The 15636-nt window shown below is 36.2% G+C and overlaps 1 protein-coding gene across 2 annotated transcripts in view; it reads left to right on the top strand.

Annotated features, from left to right (window-relative positions):
- The window catches only part of LOC106462699 (protein roadkill-like), a 69640-nt gene that overhangs the window by 15163 nt on the left and 38841 nt on the right, over positions 1 to 15636 (top strand). For both annotated transcript variants that reach the window (XM_022390020.1, XM_013922644.2), the window contains exon 2: positions 11133 to 11346. The gene's annotated coding sequence lies outside the window, so the exon portion shown is untranslated. The remainder of the gene's footprint in view (positions 1 to 11132; positions 11347 to 15636) is intronic.

The raw sequence follows: 15636 nt of genomic DNA on the forward strand, positions 1-15636 counted from the left end.
AATCATTGCTTGAACTGAATTATTACTGTTTAAGATCCTTTTTGCCCGAACGTTCTAGTAGGGTTTTGTGCAATTTCTTGCGATCCCTATTATGAACCATTATCGTGGTCCATGACAACTTAAATGGCGTACTTTCGATAGATTTGTCTTCCTTCTGTTATGCACTGAAATCTGGACGTTTTATGTAATCAATTCTTACAATTTGGTGGGAGCCTTTGAACATTGCAAATGAAATGGAGAAGAACACTTTCCTTATATAACAGTTTAACTTGTCGAAAGTTAGGTTTATGTTATTACGTGTTTGACATGATCATATCTTTCTGCAAGGTTTAACTGGTACTTCCTCAAATTCAACAGAAGTGTTAGTTGTAACCTTTTGTATATAAACCCATCATTCTATTGATGAAAGATTTTTTTGGGGGTTATCCAGCGATTAGCGTGCCTGGCTATGGATCTGTGGGTCTCGTTACGCAAAAAAAAAAACCTCACGTTGGGGTCGTACGTGCTCCCTTCGCTCTGGTCTTATAAGTTCAAAATTAGGGACGGCTTGTGTACTTTGTGTGAATGCTTGAAACCTAAATTTTTCACTTACTTTTCAAGACGTAGTAGATGGTCAATTTAACAGAAAAAAAAGAAGAGAGAGAGAGAGAAATTTGTATAATTTGTTAAATTGTTTGTATTATAATTTTATTCTGTGTTCCTCTCTTTCCATCGCGAGTTCGAATCCACGTCTCACCAATCATGCTCGCCCTTTCAGCCGTGGGGTCGTTATAACGTCCTGGTCTATCCCACTATCCATTGGTAATAGAGTAGCCCACAAACATGCTCGCCCTTACAGCCCCGATGCAACGTTTTTAACATGAAAGATGCGTAGCGTGTATAATGATATGCTTACGATTCTCGTTAGCGTGTACGTTACATAAAGTCACTAGTGGAAGAAGAGGTTTGGTTTTCTTTGAATTTCGCGCAAAGCTACACGAGGGCCATCCGCGCTAACCGTCCCTAATTTAGCAGTGTAAGGCTAGAGGGAAGGACCGTGACATTATAACGACCCCATCATTTCCAACTTGTTTGCCATACTGTTCCAAACAATACATCTGTTTGTAATATTTCAAGTGCTCTTAATTTAGATTATATTTTAGGCCAACTTGGATCTTCTTTTTATTTCTAAATGCCTTTTTTTAAAGAATAAACTGCAAATATTTTAATTCACAAAGTAAAATTAACTTATTTATTTGATACTGGGTTTGCTTTTTTACGCACAAAAGACATGACTACGTACGTGTGTGTGCGTACGTGTGTGAAATTTGTTTGTTTTGGAATTTTGCCCAGAGATTTTGTCCGGGTGAAGGGTGAGCTTGTGACAAAACCTTGACGGGGAATACATCCATTGTGCTTGTTACTAACTGCTACTTACAGTTTTCTATTAGGTTACGTCTTGAATGCCATGAAACTTGCAGAGGGAAACGTTTATTTTGTAATCTATATAAACATAAAAGCCTCATTTGTGATCGGTTTTTAATACGTACTCGATTTAAAAAAACAAGTATACTGTAAAATGATAGCCGTTTTGGAAGGTACTCTGAATATTAAAAAATCTAATACAACAACGAGGTATGGGATTCCTTGTGTTCATTAATATGAAATGGTATGAATATTACATACTTTTTAGTAATAATTATAATTAAGTAAAATAATATGTTACTAATGATATTTCCGAAAGTGAATGAGGCCTAGCGATTAGTGTCCGGAGATTGAATCCGAGGATTCATGGTTTGCTCTTCTTACCTCAAAAACTCGGTCTAACAAGAGTAGCCAAAGAGTGGACCGTCGCTGTTAGCTATCTTTCTTCCCTCTAGTCTGTTAGTTCGAAATTAGCGATGGTTAGCACAGATTTGTCGCCTTACGTTAAATTTTCAAACAGACCAATCCAAAGTAAATCATTTGTATTGTGATGAAGTTAGGGTTAAAGATGAGATCGACAAAAATTTCAGACAATAATTACCAAGGGGCGTCGATATAGCTACATTAAATATTCGGGACTTGGACCCCAAAAATTCATATTCGAAGTAATTAAAATATGCTTGCAATATAATATAGTTTACATAAGATAAATTCGGGGGGCACGGACCCTGTGAGCCTGTGCACAGCGGCCACCCCCCACCTGGTAGTCACCATCATAATGAATCGATAAAAACAACTTTCACAATCAAACTCGTAAGACGAAAATTTAAAAGAAAAACTGAAAACAAACCGTAGAAAGAAATTATGATATTTGTTTAGTACATTATTGATATACTGTGGCTGTTTTGTGCGTAATTTCAAATTGTATTACCATTGTTGTACTGTAATATATTCTCTTGAGATGCATGTCTCGAGATAAACTAAAATCAAAATATAACGATTGTGTTGTAAGTAGAAATACAAATGTTAAAAATATTAACATATACCTTTTTTAACGTGCTTTCTGTATGGTTGCATTCAGATTGTACGTGTTTATTATAATATTTGTATCGTATACGGTTTGTTGTTTGTATGAAACAATTGTGGGGTTTTCGATACTTACTTAAGAAAAAAAAAAGTGGCCATTACAGAATTTATATGTATTATGAAAATTAAGTACACCAAAGTTCAGTCACGTGCTCATAATTTAATTTATACTTTGATTGGTCGTACTCCAACCAATCAGAATTTGTCACACCAGTATAAAGCCAATGAACTGGAGATATTAGTTACAAATGTCCAGTATGATCTAGCAGGGAAGTGACAAACAAAATTACAAAAACCGAAGTAACCACATTCATAAGGCCCACCATGGCCAGATGGTTAGGGAGCTCGACTCGCAATCTGAGGGTCGTGGGTTCGAATCCCCGTCCCACCAAACATGCTCGCCAGGAGAAGATGGCGTACGAGCCATCCTCCTTAACAAGCACTGTTTAATTTATCCTTCAACACATGCTATATCCCAGCCTCTTGGAAGTAAGCAAACGTTTATGTTCCTAAAAGAATGCAAACCAGCCAATAAACCAGAAAATTATTGTTCAATCAGGCTGACCTGCTGTGTAGGCAACATTAAAAAAAAATAATAAGTAATAGACTGTCCGCTTTCCTAGCAGCCACGTCAAAATTAGCCCTATTGTACTCATCGTGTATGTAAGTGACATGGCTTTAACAGACCCAAACTATATAGTCTTACCTCTCAATTCGCAGGCGACGTGGAAGTCTGAAAGAGTTTCTCGACCCTCTCGTTAGCTCCTACAACCAGTAGTAAACCTAATGACTGAATACTGCTAACCCCCTGGATAGCTGACACAAACCTACACCCAGTAGTAAACTGAATGGTTCAGTACTGTCGACCTCCTCATTAGCCGTCACAAACCTACTGCCAGTACTAAACCAAATTGTTGAATACTGCTGACCCCTCTCTAGCCGCCACAAACCTACAACCATTACTAAACCAAATTGTTGAACACTGCTGACCCCCTCTATAGCCGCCACAAACTACAACCACTACTAAATCTACTATTTGAATTCTGCCAAAAAACATAGAATTGAAATAAGTGTTCCAAAAGTAAAACTGGTACTATTATCAAAATCGATCAAAACACCCACCAGGATTATACCTAAATGGAACTAAATCTCCACATTTTCACGTCGGTAAAATCCTTAGGATTAACTTACGATTCCAAGTTAACATGGATAAATTACAAATCAGAAATAAAGTGTGGCGACGGGCAAACAGTCTCTAGGAGACTGTCGGACAACCCTAAAAAATATCATGTACATTTATAAACAGTACATACGCCCGTCCAGCGTTGATTAACATTGCGCCGACACACATAAAGGAGCCCCCCAGTGGCATAGCGGTATGTCTGCGGACTTACAAGGCTAGAAACCAGGTTTCGATACCCGTGGTGGGCAGAGCACAGATAGCCCTTGTGCAGCTTTGTGCGTAACCAAAAACAAACAAACACATAAAGGAATTACAAACAACAAAACTCTGTAATCACCACAGCATTCAAAGTTCCTAAAATAACAAATTATGTATTCGTGCAAAAATATACAAACATATAGCAACTCCAGGACAGATTACTTACGAACTGTTCAGATATTTCGACAAATTCATCGGTGATCGAATGAGAATCCTACTGAGCTCCATAGATCAGTATATCATACATGATGATAACAGTCCTAAGTATCTCTCCCCGCTTATTATCTATCATAAGAAAAATGCCACTCGTAAATATCGCCTAAATATATCGCTTAGATTAAGATATCAAAAGGATATTTATGTAAAAATACGCATTTAATAACTGCATATAGTGAAGAAGTGGTAAGTTGTCAACGGAACCGTTTTGGAAGTGTAGGACATGTAAAACACTAAATGCTACAAGTTTTACATCTATGGACATGGCCTTGAACAGGGAAGAATGACCCACTGTAATTACCCGCGAAGTGTATGAACCCTGATCTCGAGATTGTAATCTGTGTAGTATTTTCTCGAAACAAGAAAGTGTAATTAATAAATATGCCGTCAAAGGGGAAGGAAAAAGTCCCCAACTGCACCTCACCCTCCCAAGTCGGTCGAACACGACCTAAAACCCGACCAAGAAGTGTCCTGTACCTTAATATAGTCATGGCTTTCATGACTGAATACCGTATGACATCTGTGTAAAATTCAAAGTTTTGACTCTTCAAGGATACTCCACGCCAAGCACTGTTTTACTAGGAGGTTATGCAATACTTTGAATGAGTGAAACCGGCACTGTTAATAACATAAGTGGGCGAGGTAGAAAACCGAAACTCTTAAAAAGTGAGAAGTCGTACAGAGACCCCTGTGATACAATTAAAACGAAATAAACAAACTGTAAATAATAAACAGACGTGTTTTTTCTTTAATATTTAGCATGTTTTGGGCCGGCGCGCGCCTCCCCTGGTGATAACTAGAGAAAAGGAGTCGCGGCCGAAAGTAATGTTCAGGATTTCAGGGTTATTTGCGAAATAGACGAAGGTCGAGTACAGATTTCGACCGCTACCTCATTGTAAATACAGATGTGAATGTTGACTATAGAATAATGGGATACCCATGAACACCAAATGGTCCCAATGGTTTATAGCTATTCGAAAACCGTTTGTTGAGAGGAGATAACTAACCAATAGGTCAAAATAGGCATCGAGTCACATACAGTGGAATAGGCAAAGTTGGAGATGTGTGCCCTTTACAGATGAATCCAAATTTGAATGATTGGGCAACAATCGACGACAGCGGAAAGTAAAACTTTATGTAGTCATTGTAAAATATGTGCAAAAAGTAAAATAAACATGGGGGGGGGGCAGTTTTGATCTACATCCCGGTAAACTATGTCGGTGATCTGCACAAAAGTTATGGAACCCTGACTGCTGATACGTACAGTCAGATTCTGGTTCATCATGCCATTCCAACTCATACAGAACACTCAGAACAACATCCGATAGTCATTCGTTCATAACCTGTACGGCAGAAGGAAAGCAAAACGTGCAGTTCTTTGAAAAAGCAAAAGGCTCACGTATAAAATACTAGTGTATGGTACGTCTTGTTTTATATCTTTTGTAGTTTCTGTGATAATGCTTCGAACCCGTTACTTCAAGAACTCTCTTGTATCTGCCAATACCCGTTGTTTGTGACTGTCATGTGTGTTTCCAGAATTATTTCTGAATAATAATAATAATAAACCTTTTTTTTTTTTTTTACAACCAGATATAGAACAAAACTATTGGCCAAAATATCCAGATTGAAGTTCCCTTTTCAAACGTTCACAATTGGAATACATCTTCGAAAGCTTTGATTTTCTTTTTTCTCTTTCTCGACAGTTAAGCAATATCAAATCACAGTAACTAAAGGGTAATTTTGACTTTTTCTCTCTAAAATAGGCCAGGTGGTTAGGGGGCGCTCGACTCGCAATCTGAGGGTCGCGGGTTCGAATCCCCGTCACACCAAACATGCTCGCCCTTTCAGCCGTGGGTAGCCAAAGAGTTTGCTGTGGGTGCTTTTAATTTGATAAGGAAAGAGTAGCCAAAGAGTTTGCGGTGGGTGCTTTTAATTTGATAAGGAAAGAGTAGCCAAAGAGTTTGCGATGGGTGCTTTAAACTTGATAAGGAAAGAGTAGCCAAAGAGTTTGCGGTGGGTGCTTTTAATTTGATAAGGAAAGAGTAGCTAAAGAGTTTGCGATGGGTGCTTTTAATTTGCTAAGGAAAGAGTTTGCGATGGGTGCTTTTAATTTGATAAGGAAAGAGTAGCTAAAGAGTTTGCGATGGGTGCTTTTAATTTGATAAGGAAAGAGTTTGCGATGGGTGCTTTTAATTTGCTAAGGAAAGAGTAGCCAAAGAGTTTGCGGTGGGTGCTTTTAATTTGATAAGGAAAGAGTAGCTAAAGAGTTTGCGATGGGTGCTTTTAATTTGATAAGGAAAGAGTAGCCAAAGAGTTTGCGGTGGGTGCTTTTAACTAGTTGCTTTCACTCTTATCTGTCAGTTCAAAATTAGAGATGTCTATGCGCAGCTAGTCTTGTTCTAGTTTTACACGAAATGCGAGAACAAATAAAAAGTTTAATTTGTTTCATTACAAAAAAAGCAAATCTTAAACGTTAAATTTGAAAATAAGAATACTTTGTTCTAACTCTCAGCATTTTTTTTTTTTCCTTTCATGTTTTATTTGTATAAACGTTTTCCAGACACTGGAAGCCCTAGAAAGCACGTGCATTTGTTTTTCCTTTTACGACTCATTAAGTTACTGTTAATTTTATATCCATATTTGAGTGTAGAGTTTTGGATTTAAATCAAAAATTCCACGTCTGCACTTCCTAAAATACTCTTTTAATATTATTTGCCTGTATTTTAGGTTGCATGAACTCGACGTTGATGCTTAATTGGCGCTTTATTATCATGTCGATTCAAACTTAACATAACACGTTCTTCGGTTAATGCCCCCAGTGGCGCAGCGGCATGTCTGCGACTTTATAACGCTAAAAACCGTGTTTCGATACCTGTGTTGGACAGAGCACAGGTAGCCCATTGTGTAGCTTTGTGCTTAACTACAAACAAACCTTCGGTTAATGATTTAAGTAGATGAGGATTGTCTTGGAAGTGAATAACTGAATGAAATTAATAAGGTAGTTAAAATATAACATAATAATGTCCATTGTTCATTCGTGTACAAATACCAATTTATCTGTGTGAGATACATTTCGAATAATAACATTTACCGGTTAATTTTACCAATGTACTTGAAACGCTATAATCTTCAGTATGATGTAATGTCAACTGTATTACCCCAACTTCAGTTGCTGTAGTGTGTACATCAAAAACTGTATTACCCCAACTTCAGTTACTGTAGTGTGTACATCAAACCGTGCTTAGATAGAACAGTAAAGATTGTTGTCGCCTCAATAACATAAAACGGCAGTAATTATTTACCCCATTAGTTATGCGTGATCAAGAGTTAACTTAATTGTCCTATATTGTTATTGCTGTGTGTTTGGTTTCATCCGTGTTTTTCAGTACATGCACTGTAGCTATTATACATCTCCATAAACTTTAAAGACAACAAGGGACCTGTTCGTCCATCTAGGCCGTCCCATCCACTAAACTAAACTTTAAATAAAAATGAAATACTCGGAGCTAGCCTTTATCATATAAATATTTATCAAGCCATTTCTTAAACTGCCTTAAATTTACTACATCCATCACATCTGAAGGCAACACATTCCAAAGGTCAACTACCCTGTTAGAATAATAAGTACTTAGCTGAAGATGATTCCTGCTTTTCTAAAATTTATATTTGTATCCTCTAGCCCAGCTATTCCCACCATTAATTATATTTAAAAAAAAATGATGCATCACACTAACAATTACCTCGACAATCCTCTAACTCTTCTTGTCCCCCGGTGGGACAGAAGTAAGTTTACGGACTTACAACGTTAAAATCCGGAGTTCAATTTCCTGCGGGGGATACATCAGATAGCCCTATGTGGTTTTGTTCTAAAACAAACGCACCAACTCTTCTTTTGTCAATAGAAAACAATTTCGAAAATCCTAAGCTATCCTCGTATTACAACCTTTCCATCCCAGGCATCATCCTAGTAACCTTACTCTGAACCCTTTCCAACAATTCAGTGTTCTTCCTTAGGTAAGGAGTCCAAGGCCTAACACAATACTTTAAATGAGGCCTAACCAGTGACCTATATAATGGTAAAACGCGAACAAATCACGTTTGTTGTTGTTTTACTATAACATCAGTTTATTGTAATGAGTTTTACATAAGTAATTAGAATAAGCTTTTACTACCAATGATTTGATTTGTCAACGTATCAACATAAGTTATAAGAACTTAAACTTATCGAATAAGTTTTTATTATTTCGTTTTTTTTTTTAAAGCTACTCAAAAAGCTCCAAATTTTAACCTGATAAACTTGGTAAAATTTAACCTGATGGACTTGGTAAAAGCAGCCACCGCCAACTCTTTCCCTACCATTGTCTAATCGATCAGTAGGACTTGACGTCACTCTCAAAGTTTTACAGTTTGGAACGCATTTGTTACGGTAACGGAAGCTTAGGTTGGGGGGGCCATGGTGGCTAAGACGCCCGACTCGTACTCTGAGGGTCGCGGGTTCGGATCCCTACCATCGAAAATGCTCGATCCTTCAGCCGTGGGGACGTTATAATGTTTCGATCAATCTCATTATAATAGGGGGCTGTAGTGCCAACATCGGGAGGTAACTTTATTTTACTTACCCGTTATTTTCGTTTTTTTTATTACTTTGGAGAACAGTCACCTTCCCACAACTGTCTGCAGGCAGTGAAAGGTGATACAGATGTGTGACGTTGTGAGCTTGAGCACCCACATCTGGCTCTCCTAACATATTTGTTTGATTTTTTTTTTTCTTCAACATGTGAAACTGGCGAACAGAGGTCAAAACTGGTAGATGGTGTATCTCCACCGCAATGTGGGTACTACTTCCGCAGTCACCTCCAAAACTCATTTTATATCCCACATTATAGCCTGTACCCTGTTGATTCTTTTACTTTATTCAGCGTCTGTAATTCAGTTTTTGTATTTGGACCCGTTTTGTTCATTAATATAACTGTTATAGCTAGGACTAATTTGTTAAATACGTTTTCATACAGCACTGTTAAACTTAATTGGTGTCGGTGTTATCCGACGAAGAGAGAGGTTTAAGTAATCCTGCTACAATCGATGACATATTTATAATAAAGAAATCGTGAAGTTATTTAAAACTATATTTTGTGTCTTCTTTACCATAAACAGTACAGTTTTCCTTCAGAAATAAAAAAATCCGAGTTTATATTATGTATACGACATTTTGTCTTATTTTTCAACTGCCATGCACTTCGAAACAAAGTTGTTTAAGATTAATATTTCCGGTATATGGTAAATCGAGATCAAGTACCTACCGTTCTCAAGCACGTGTATTTGTTTTCTTGTCATTCTGCAGCAGTCTATATATACACACATATGTAAACAGACATGATTAGTACTATTTTCATATGTCACAGCACTATGGTATTTTTAGGTATTTTGGTAGAACGGTTCAAGTCAACATAAGAGAGGTTACAGTTTGCCTGGTGTAATTACTTTCCACTCTGTAAGAACTCGTTATTTATAATATAATTTACAAAAGAAAGAAAGAAAGAAAGAAAGAAATCCCTGACAGTTAAGAGCTAGAAAGTTCGTGCCATAACTGTGGTTGATATGACATGTCTTGCTCCTCAGTGGTACAGCGGTATGTCTGCGGACTTACAACGGGTTTCGATACCCGTGGTGGGCAGAGCACAGATAGTCCATTGTGTAGCTTTGTGCATAACTTCAAATAAAACAACATTTCTTCTGGTCAGTGTGCCGAAAGTATGAAACATTGTGAAACAGATTTCCGTCTAAAACAAAGTTTGAATCCACTATTACGGAACAACAAATTTATACGGATAAAAGTTTCGACACTTATCACACGACCTCTTCATTCCGACGTTGCCTAGTGGCACAGCGGCATGTCTGCGGACTTCTTGCAATGCTAGAATCCGTGTTTCGATACCCGTGGTGAGCAGATCACAGATATAGCCCATTTTATAGCTTTGTGCTTAATTACAAACAATCATTCCGACGTCGCAAACAAACGTTGGACTGAAGAGAACATTTGAAAAGTATCGAAACTTTTATTCTTACAAATCCGGTATTATTCCTTAACAATATACTTAAACTGTATTTCAGAATACTTTACACGATATTGTTTATTTACCTACTATTAGATGTTCATATTTTCCTGGGAATTTTCACTGCTCCAATCATTTTTTTTTTTTATTTTGTTTCCCCGGTGGGTAAATTTTCGAACTTAAAACACTAAAATTTGGCGCTCGATACCCCGCTGTAAACCCAGCTTTGTTCGAAAAATTTTTTTTTTCACCAAATCGTGTATATTACGTACATATAATTGCTATTATACAGAATTACGATTGTAGCTTAGCAATATGTTGCATTCCGGATGGCACGAGAGCTTACAGCAATGATACCTCCCTCAGTAGATAAAGAATGGTTAAAACATTAAGTATGCGCATAGCTGAAAGTCTAGGTACGACAGTTTGTAGAACCACTAAATGCTCACAACAGTTTTTTTTCACGCTTTTCAAAAGTAACTCCAAAGCACGGGTTCGCTTGACCAGCCATTTATGCACGTTCGTCACGGAATACAGAAACACCTCCATAAACGGTCACGGTGTGGTGTTATACAACGTGATTTTTGTTATGTGTTGTTGTTTTTTTTTTTTGTTGTTGTTGTTATTGTTTTCTATTTACATAATGTGATGTACGCACACTGACATGACAACAGAAGTTATTATTTTTTTCAATGTATTCCACCATGAACTGGCGGCTAAGTTCGTTAAAATATTCATATTTAATTTTGCGATAGAAAACACGCACCTTTCTCCTAAGATTCTCCTATTCCAAGTTTCGGTTCAATGGATAGTAAGAGCCAGGAATGGTTGGTTACCTACCAAAGCTGACAACGTTGAGACCTCGAGCTTGTCCTAGTAACGTTCTTTGTCCTATTTTTCTATTTGTTTATTTTATTTTTTTCTAATTCTAGAATAGCCCTCACTGCTGACCCAGTTTGCCTAGTGTGTGTGAAGAGAAGAATCGGTACCAGTACCATAAGCAGGAAGCCTATAACAGAATACAGACAGGCATCACTACGCGACTGCTCCTTCACTTTTGTCACTTCCTAGTTCTGGCGCCAGGTTGCTATAGTTACGTGTTCCCAGTTTACCTTGCGAAATTCATACTGGAACTTTTGATCTCAGGTGAGGAGTGATTTTTCTTATTGCAGCAACAGAATCATGATTAGATAAATTAGCGGAAGTTATATAAAAGTATCATATATGTGACAAAACTGTTCAATATTTGTCTAGTATGTGTCACCAGTACTCCTGGTTTTTGACTGCTACTCAAGTACACTTTTCTTTGAAAAAGACAGTTGTATAATAATATAATATTAGAAATAATTGTATCCGATTGCTGCACCACTAAATGGGCTATAAGCAGCTGAATTTATCTGCTTAAAACAAACAAGTATAAGCAGGTGAGTTTAACTCCTTATTATAACACTAAAAGTGCTTTAAACGATTTAGCTCAGCTAATTATATCAGCTTATTGTAAGGCTAAACGAGCTTTAAGCAGATGGACTTAAATGCTTACTGTAAAACTAAACACGATGTAGGCAGGCGACAGTGGGTAATTTTATTAGCTTTATGTTCTAAAATAGTTATAAGCATGTGAGGTTTCTGGATGGTTACGTCATTAAGATGTACAAACGGCAAGGTATGTACGCTTGAAGACTTGTTTGCTTATTAACTTAATTTCTACAAATAAAAACGTGTTAAAGTAATATAATTTTGCGGTAACACAATGTTCGTATGTATGTATGTAACTGAAACAACAACGACGCTTAAACTGAGACGAAATAAAACCGCGCGTTTTTTGAACGTCTAAAGCTATACATAGATGTATCTTATCATTTCATTTAAGTTTATATTTGGTTCTGTGAGTAGCAACTGGCGTTTGTGGTGCTCAAATGTTCAATGTTATTAAGTATCAAATACCAAATATGTTTTCCACTTAACAGTTTTGTACTATACATATCCTACAGAATAATTCAAGGTCCTTCATTTTTGTACACTAGATGAACGTGGACATGTTTTATTTATACAGACTGTGCATCTTATCTATCTGTGCGGTATTTCACAGTTTTGGAGTATTGTGCGTCGACTAAGAAAACATTCCTTGCATCATAATACGTTTCGTTATTGGGGGAAAACCTGAAGCTGAATATAAATAGCTTTAATACCAAAATGCAATTATTCAATCCAGTAGTTCAAACACAAACTTGAAGTACCATACCAAAGAACGCAAACATTAGTTTATCTTTCCAGTGCTGTGTATCTACCCTTAAATTTACATGTAAGTTTCTCAGAAAAACCCAGTACGTACATATTAACTGTAATGCAAACTGGATCGATCGTGGCCTAATAGTTAGTCTGCCGGATTATGATTCTGTGGGTTCATGTCCTGATACTTCTCCCGTCCCCCAAAAAATCGTATTAATATTTGTATTCTAGAATGCATTATAAGGGTAACAGTCAAATTCCACTATACGGTCAAACAAGAGTAGCCCTAGAGTTGGCGTTGCTTGCTGTTGACTAGATGCTTTCTCGCTAATTTTTCGGTTACGAATTAGGGACGGCTAGCGCAGGTAATCTTTTACTAGTTTTGTAAGAACATCCGAAAATAATTACAGACGGCTAGTGCAAATAGTCCTTGATTAGCTTTGCGCGAATTTCCGAAAACAAACAAAATTACAACTTCCGCGAAATATTTTGTTTGTTAGTTAAATTCTTTAGTAAAGTGTAAGGAGTTCCCTCTATAAGTTGACCAAATGTAGACTTATAGACTACAGGTTATTCCCTACCACTGTTGGATATACTAGTATAAAAGTCGTCAAAATTGAAGGGAAATCATTGTTGAATGAGTAACGAAAATTATAGAATTTAACTAAAACAAATTTGTCTGTACCTCTATAATGCATTTACTCTTCACCAATTTCCTCAGTCTCGAAGTGATTTTTAATTACCACATTTTTTAGTAAAAACTATGCAGAAAAATTAAATGTGATCGTGAACAAAATGACGTCTGAAAGAAACTTAAAAAGCACTCTTGAGCCTTTTTACTGTATTCTAGGTCAGGAAGTAGAAAACATAGTGCGGACATTCCGACACAAATTTTCAACTATTTCGACTGTACAAAGGATAAAATATTCTTGATAGTAATAAACGTTTATTTTTCTTTATGTTTTAAGGCCAAGTAGGTAATATATGTGTTAAAATACCAAAAGAATATTTATTGATTAACATTTATTCACCACTTAAAACTTTTTAAACACTGACTCTATAATGTTAGTAATAGTAGGTCTATTTGTAATCAACTTTAAGCATTAGACATAATACGTAAATGTAACGTAAGGCTTAGTTGAAACACAACTTGGTAAATTTTACTTTGCTTTTGGCTACAACTCAACGTCATAAAACTTCCGAATTAAAGTATTTTGCTGTTATATCATGAAGTTGTATAAAAAAAGTTTCTAACAAATCAACATGAATATTAAGCATTCAACATAAACACCATAGTTGACCTAAGAACAATCAGGTGATAGTTATGTTGCTAAGCGACAATGTATATTGTTGAGCATTACCAGAAAGGAGCGTAAAAGTGTTCTCGACAGAGTGACAAAGGGAATATGCCACTTATAGTTAGTGATATATATATATACATGATCGAATATGCTCATTATTCAGCTTATTAAATGTTAGGCTAGTTGACGATGTATATTTTGTAAGTACTTGATTCGTGGGTTAAAAACGCGTAGTTTTAGATTACAGAATATTGTTCCTGCGCGAGTATGAATGTAAAAGTTATTATAATAAAATCATAAAGATATCGTCTCATATTATCATGCTTTAAACAGTTTTGTGATGGTACAGATACAAGTGTTCTAAATTTCGTTCTAATCTGTTCTTTATAAACTAAGCACATATTCGTGTATGTCTGCTTCCACTTGACTAGCCAAACCTATCAATTAGCATTAACCATATGGTTAAGTTGTTACGTTAACTCATTGTATCCATCAGTGTGTGTTGTCGAGATAGGATTATCAACCCCTGAAAATTCTGGTTCATTCTGATAAGACGTTTTATATTATTTGTACTTTGTTTTATACCGAGCGTAGCGAGAGCGATCAGTGTTGAACGTTTTGCTAAGTTATGTAACCACTCTAACGTGAGAGCAGAGAACTATGAAATCATCAAAGTTTACACGGATAATATGTTTACACTGCTATAAAGTCAAAGTTAAAAAAAATCACACGTATCATAGCTTAATCTGGAAAGAAATACATTAGAGTCAGAGGTTAAAATTACTTTCGAATGACGTCATATCTAGAATAAGGTTTTAAATAGAAACTTACCTGAAGTATAATGACATGTAGATTACGTTTAATTTGTTCTATCAAAAATATTTAGGTTTAAAGTACATCAATTGAGTTTAATTTATTTCAATGATATTTTACTATGCCGTATTTAAAGCTTTTCATCCGTGTTTTTTTTACTTAGTTACAAATTAATTGTACGTTTCTTTTTTAAACTCATTTTCTGTTAACAGATGAGCTCGTGTGTTAAATAAAAACAAAAATATATATATTTCTACACGTCATTTTTCCACATTAAAATTGGTTTTGTGTTCATCTGTAGTTGTAGAATGTGCTGCACAATAAAAACCTGATTATTTTTGTTATTGTACTGATATTTTACAAATAAATTGCTAAGATTGTATTTAAAAAAAAATGGCTTGAACTTTAGAGGCGTAAAGACATACGAGTGAATATACGAGTTTTTAGAGAGGCGAATGAAAATGAACCATCGTCATCTGAATGCGCTTCTAACTTATTTAAACTCATTCAACCCTCCCTATACTTAGTCTCCCGGTGATTGGATTGGATTTGGGGGAGGGGTAAGGACCTACACACATTTCATCCCATGCAGAGAGCAATGACTGGCCGAACGTTCAACCTTGCGCCCCCTGGTGGTCGTTTAAAGTTAACAACATGTCGTCTGCTCCTTTGTTCGCTGTCACTGCCAGTCCTAGTCATGCTTCGAGAGGTTGCTCTGACTGTGGAGTCTTCGAGAAACACTTTGACCTATCGTACCTGACCACCTGTTTTATCCGTATGCGTTAGCTGGAGTTCGTTTTTGTTTTGTTTAACTTCTTTCCAAGAATACTTTATTTCGAAGTTGAATTTCTAGTGTGAAAAGTTTAGGTGAGTGAAATTTTGAAAACGCAAGATGGGATTTAATGACTATTTCAAGTACAGTAGTAAAAATTATGTTCATTTAAACATTGAATGGATGGATTCACGTGGCTGAGGGATGATTTGAAAGAACGAATCTTATTGTTTCAGCCTTGATTCTCGTGAAAAGTCGAATTATTTATATTTTATTGAAGTACAGTTTTGTTTTATCTTTTGTTTATTTGCTTGCTTGCTT

The sequence above is a fragment of the Limulus polyphemus genome, unplaced genomic scaffold (assembly GCF_000517525.1).
Source record: "Limulus polyphemus unplaced genomic scaffold, Limulus_polyphemus-2.1.2 Scaffold1228, whole genome shotgun sequence".
NCBI lineage: Eukaryota > Metazoa > Arthropoda > Merostomata > Xiphosura > Limulidae > Limulus > Limulus polyphemus.